We start from the raw sequence: 7,095 nt of genomic DNA, 5'->3' as shown, positions 1-7,095 counted from the left end.
GAGGGGGACCCAGTGCTGATGGGACGGTTAGGGCTCGTCAGAGACGCCGCACGGACTATTGATCATTGTATTTATTTTTTGTGTTGTAGTTGACATGAATATTTGTAATTATTACAGTTTTTGTTTAATATAGTTGACTTGTTTTGCATAGTTTATTATTTTATAATATAGTTTATTATTCTGATTGTTTGTTGTCCTTAAGCGAAGTTTACGGTTGTTTTAAATTTATTTTTTAAAAAAGAGAACCTATAATCATGAGTTTTGTTTGTAAGAATTACATAAAAAATAAAAGTTTTTAAAATCATTAATAATTCATAATTCATAATTTACACCATTAATATATAAGGTTGTACCAAAAACTAAATATTTTAAAAAAATTACATGACAATGAAATCGTCATATAAGATACTACAAGGTTGACTTTTAAAAAAAATCCATGTTCAAGTATCCATGTTTGGGATTTTTTTGCGTGGGTGTGCCAGTGCCGTGAGACAATGGAGGGCGGCCATTTGTCATTTTTGGACGTCAAAGAACCCAAAAAAAATAGTCCCGTTCCCCGGTTCCGTCAACTAACACGTCAAAACAAAGCCTCAAAATCCAAAAAAATAGGAAATGAACCCTTTTTCCATGTTTAAGTACCCATGTTTGGGATTTTTTTGCGTGGGTGTTCCAGTGCCGTGAGACAATGGAGGGCGGCCATTTGTCATTTTTGGACATCAAAGAACCCAAAAAAAATAGTCCCGTTCCCCGGTTCCGTCAACTAACACGTCAAAACAAAGCCTCAAAATCCAAAAAAATAGGAAATGGACCCTTTTAACAATTAATTTTTTGGACCACTGAAACAACACATTCAACTTTATTATGGGAATTAAACACGCCGTAAACAGATAAAGGTTACATCAACGAAAAAACAAAAAATTAAACATCACATTCAGTTGTTTAGCGACGTCCCACTGACCTCGTCTTCAACATATTTAGTAAAGACAGCTAAAATTTCTATTGGTCCATATTTTTTCCAGTAGTTAGATTGTACTAAAACCTTCAGTAGTTCTTCGTTGGTGATCAGCTCATTTATTTCATATTTTCTAACCGTATCTGAATACTCAAACCGAGCTGGTTGCCGGAAAAACAATTGTCTTACCGTTTATGATTCGTGAATTCCAACAGGGGGAATCCCTTTAGGTGCAACTTGCTTGATTAAATTCTTCAGTTCATCGATGGTACATGTTGAAGGAATTTGAAATTTCTTAGGATTTTTTCCTGTGAACGCGCATCCAACAAATTTGTTCTGCGGTGGCATGTTCCATTTCCCGTTGTAATACAGGATCGCGTCATGAATACGAGGCATAGTGCGTTCAAGTAAGTTTATTATTCCATCTGGTGTTCTTCTAACGGTGCATAATAACTCAATCGGACCAACACAAAAAAATTGATCATTACACATTAACATTGTGTTGACATCGTCATCATTTATCAATTTGATACACGCAAAGCGAATTTGGTTACCTGTATCGGTGAATGGCTTCCAGTAGTGAATTTCATCCAAAAATTGTTTGTCGGATAGCTGAAGGGTATTGTGTATTCTGGTTTTTAGGCTTGCAAAATCACACCTATTTGGTACTCGAATGGGCACCGGAGTTGAAGTTTGGAAGTAAACCCCAGTATCATTGTGAATAATCGATCCATTTGGATAAATGAAAGCCAACCTTGAGTTGACAATCGTCTGACTGCTAGTTTCTCCTAAAAATGCCATAGTTTGTGTATCAGTTGGGAGATTATTCGAAAGCAAGATAATGTGTGATTTAGTAGCCTAGTCTGCCATATATATAGATGGTTGTGACCGAGCCTTTGTTTAACTTTGTTTACAAAAAAATAGACACGCGTAAATGTGTAGTCAAGTCAGCCAATGTATTGTCTCCAATGTGTAGTCAAGTCAGCCAATGTGTTGTCGAGCGACTGCTAGTTTCAGAATGTGTATGGAAGTCAGCCAATGTGTTGTCGCGCTCAAACTGTAATACGCATGCATGTCATTATGTGTTGTCAATTATGACAATGATGTATGTTGCACGCGTAAATGATTTTTGTTGGACCAACAATTTCCTTGCTTAACCAAACGAGTACTTGATAATATTAATTGGTTAGTAACGAGTTACAACAAATTATATCGCATAATGAATACAATTACATAAACAATGCATGTTTAGTCTTCATTTAGGTCTACATATTGTGTTTTGAATGACATCAAGCTTGTGTATTGCTGCATTCTACTAATATATGGAATTGCTCACTGCTTTGCCTGAGAATAACAATTGCTTGACCACAACAGCGCTGGAGGCTGCAAGGGACAATGGTCTTTCAAATAAACCTGTTGTACATGAACAAACATTATATCATGCGCTGACCGTGCCAAACGAACCAGCAAAGTCATTGCATAATTGTTACACTAACTATATTCAATGTACCTGAACAAAATGATTTCCAAACATGTGACCGACACATATGATGCGGTGGCCAGAAGAGTCAGGTGGTGGTTGACTTCTAAGAGGGAAAAATGTCATGCTTTGTTGTTGGGACAACGATACAAGGATTACGTTATACTGTGAAGCAATCACATATCCCATGTCTGTTATATCCATCCACTTGTCCACACTAACCTGAATGAACCAAACATACACATGTAAGTAATTTAAACATTGTTATTAAAAAAAATTAACCTAAAAACATACCTTTGAAAAGCCATCAACAAGTAGGGACAACTTTAATTGTTCAAATCTCTCTGTGCCACCGAAGAGGTTCATGTACTCATGCGACCACCTGCCAAGTTCTTTAATCAATTCATTACGCACTAACGACCACAAATCTTCCCCCATACCTAATAAAGCGGCAATGGACCGATATCCACAATTACCGTCCGCTTTCACATCCACAACGTCACGAATGAAACCTTGAAAGAATGACGCAAATTGATCCAACATCGGAATGATCCTTGTTGGCTGACGCGGTTGAGAACATGATGCACTTCGTTTCACTGGAGAGTTGCTGCTTTGAACAGAATGAAAAGCATCAACATACTCCTAGTAAGACGGATCACGCTTTGTGGATGTTTGACTTCTTTTCATCGGTTTCTTCGGTGCACCTTTAGTGTTCACCTTTGACGGAGGAGGGCACATAGAGTTATGATCAGGGTATGCAATTTCTCGAAGTTTACTCTTCAGAGTTACTTTGCCAGCCACATCAAGTTCATCAAACCTTTTAGATATGACCTCTATCTCTTCCTTGATGGTGACTTCCGTCTAACATAACCCTTGGTCTGAAAAGCAAAGTCTCCTCCAAAAAAGATGGACTAACTCCAATGGGATGCTGCCAGCAGTATACCTAGAAAGCTCACATGCACAAGGAAGGCCGTGCGTGCTTCTCATCACACAACCACAAGAAGAGAGATTGTTGCCGAGATAACGTAGACGGTCAATCTCAGAAGCAATATGATTTAAAGCATCCCTCAAAACCATCCCAAGAAGCCTCTTGTATAAGGTTTTTTATATACATGGCCAACCACATGTGTACTGGTTTCAAAGGATGCTTTAATTTCGACGTGTTGCAGCGTGATCATGTTGTTCATGGCATCCCAAACACTACATAGGTCTCCAACGCTATTTTGTAGTACTCTTTTGAGAGCCCAATGAGCTGATTCAACCCTACATTTAAAATACACAACAAACATGAAAATATACAACAATTAAATACCATTTAATACTAATCGTTACTAACAAATAAAATCAGTTCTTAATACCTGTTTGTTGTTGTGTTGCCTAGGTGCATGACCTTATTCGTCCATGCTGTAATAAATTTTTCCTTGTGGGGGATAATCCATGTGTCGTTAACATAGTCAATGAACATCGGCCAAGGCGAACAAGCAACTTGAAACTTCTGATGTGACTCATGGAACTCGTGTTCGGACGGACAATCAACCAAAGTACCCCAGCTATCCATTACATAGTTCCACGCATTTTTTTCCCCGATTAAAGATTTGTACTTCGCCTTCACATTCTTATCGATATGAAACCTGCACAACAAATTAGTAGACTCGGGAAACACAGTTTTCACTGCATTCATCAGTGCTAGGTCTCTGTCAGTGACAATAACAAGAGGGAGGCGATCATGTCTTAAAAATAGGCCTCGAAATCGTTCCAAAGCCCATACAATATTATTAACACGCTCAGCCTCCAGATATGCAAACCCAGCAGAGAATGTCATCGCCGTTGGTGTCACTCCAACAAAGTCAAGTAGTGGGAGTCTGTACCTATTTGTTTTGTAGGTATTGTCTATAAAAAACACCAGATGACATGCATTGCATAACTTTACTGCATGTGGGTGACACCAAAACAGATCACGCACCACAACTTCATCCTTCAATCTATGCCAATGAATGTATTGATCATGTTCGAGAAGCTTCATCAGATGCTGCATTTCGGTATCAGCTCCTCTTATTGAAGAACGATATGCACTTCTTGCATTGTAAATTTGCTTTATCGTGGTGCAACTGTCGGCATTGTGTTCCTTCAACGTTAGCAAGATGTTTTTCGGTTTCACCATTGACTTTGTCATATCAGCAATAATTTTCTTTTCTTCCTTAGTCAATCGCCCGGCATATGGATGTCCAACTAAGGACTTCGCCAATTCATGATTATGAATCCCACATATCAACTTCACCATCCGACCTTTCCCTCCATGCACTGGTTTCCCACAAAGCCTGAAGGGACAACCACATTTCCTACTCCAGGTGTCTTTTCTAACGAATTCTTTATTTCTACACTTGTACGTACCACTCCTTTCACACCCAATTAAGACAAATGAACTTCTTCCTCTACTACAGGTCTCTGTGTCAGATCTCATAATCACTGCAACAAATCCATTTTCATGGGCAACTGTTCGAGCCCATTGCAAAACATCATCTCGAGTAGCGAATACCTACAACGCAACCCTAACATATTAATTTTCATACAAACCATCAATTCAATCAATGACTCAAATTATCTATGATTACCTGAGATGTATTAAAAGCATTTGAACAATCGACATGTGGTTCATTCACCCCACATTCTTCTTCATTATCATAATCATAATCCATATGAATTTCTTGTGATATCGCAAAGTCATACCTCCATTGATCTTCGTCCATCTTAAGGACATATGCATCATACACAAGTACATTCAAATTATCATATAACCACATCCAAAAATTTACTACACCTTAAATAACAAACATATTAATAGCACATATGCATCATACACAACTATATTAAAATTATCATATAACCACATCCATAAATTGACTACCTATTAACTAACAACTAATACAAATATATTCTAAATTTATAACTACATTATTTACTCAAACTAAACTTATCACTATAATAAACAGCTAATAAAACATTTTTGTACCATTATACATTTAAGTTACCTAAATCATTTAATATTATACCATTATACCTAATTAAATCAATAATCCACAACATATATAAAATAGAAATAAAAAAAATTATAAAACAGAAATATATATATATATATATATATATATATATATATATATATATACCATTATAAAACAAAAAAATTATTAAATGAATTTTATTCTTATAAATTTTAATGTCCACAATATATACCATTATACCTAATTAAACCAATTATCCATTAATCCATTATTAACTAACAGAAATATATATATATATATATATATATATAAATTATAAAACAGAAATAAAAAAAATGCTAATAATTTAACATTCCGGAAGAAGTGCTTCCGGAAAACACTTCCGGAAGCACTTCTTCCGGTGTTTTCCGGAAGCACTTCTTCCGGAATGGGTCTTAGTAACTTCCGGAAGACCTGTTTTCCGGAAGCACTTCTTTCGGAATAGGCCTAAGTTACTTCCGGAAGAAGGTCATTCTGGACCTTCCTCCTGCTGTGCCTAAAATTTCTTTCGGATACACTTTTTTTACTGTTTTTCTTCTCTAAAAACTAGCCGGAAAAGGAAAAAAATACTCATAAATGTGTACCTCCGACGAAATAGGAAGAACAATCACTAACAAAACTTCAAATACGGAACACGGGACCACCAAATCTTCAAATACTTCACGGGACCACCAATGGAAACTGCAAAAGGGACCACCACCGAAACAACAACAAGCAACTAAAACGGAAGAAACAAAGCAGAGAAGAAACAAGAAGAGAAGAAAGTGCAGTAAAAAGAAGCGTGTACGCGTTAATTTAAAGAAAATTACACAAGGACAAAATCATCATTACATACGCATTAAATATTATTTTATTTTTACTTATTATTATAAAATGAAAATTCTTTTTTCTTCATTTTGTTATAAAATAATAATCATTTTTTTATATATTAACTTTTGTAATAGAAATTAAATGTTATCATAATAAATAATTTATATTTTTAATAAAATTTACGAATTAATTAATTTTTATGGTTTAAAAAACAAATTATAAATATTAGTCATAATTACGTTCACTAATTATTTAATTATTTATGTATAATAATATTAATTATTTTATAATTTAGTTTATCCATTAAAAGTAAATTATTACAAAATAATTTTTTTTTTTTTAAAAAAGCTAACTTCCGGAAGAAGCTTTTTCCGGAAACTTCCGGAAGAAGGTTCTTCCGGAAACATTCTGGATGTCGTTCTTCCGGAAGTAGTTTGTGGGTACTTCCGGAAGTCACAAATTCTTCTTCCGGAAGAAGTTTTTCCGGAAAATTTCCGGAAAAAGGTTTTCCGGAAAGTTTCCGGAAAAAAACTTCTTCCGAAAGAAGAATTACTGAAGGGCAGCTTCGCCACTTCACTGTTTGCTGGGTGCCCCAACAATAATGCTGGGTGCACGTAGCAACTCCCACGTGATCACCATGTTGGGGTTGGGGAGCAGGGCCGGCTTAAAGCCCAAATAGTCCAAACAAGGACTTTAGGCCCAAAAAAGATCTCAAATTTTTTTTTACTAATATACCTCAAAAAAAATTATTGAAAAATTATATTTGAAAATAAATTTTAATTAAAATATTATAAGTAATTATTAATTTTGTTATT

Source organism: Glycine soja, chromosome 18 (assembly GCF_004193775.1).
Source record: "Glycine soja cultivar W05 chromosome 18, ASM419377v2, whole genome shotgun sequence".
In the NCBI taxonomy this organism is placed as follows: Eukaryota; Viridiplantae; Streptophyta; class Magnoliopsida; order Fabales; family Fabaceae; genus Glycine; species Glycine soja.
Note: the sequence above shows the minus strand (reverse complement) of the source record.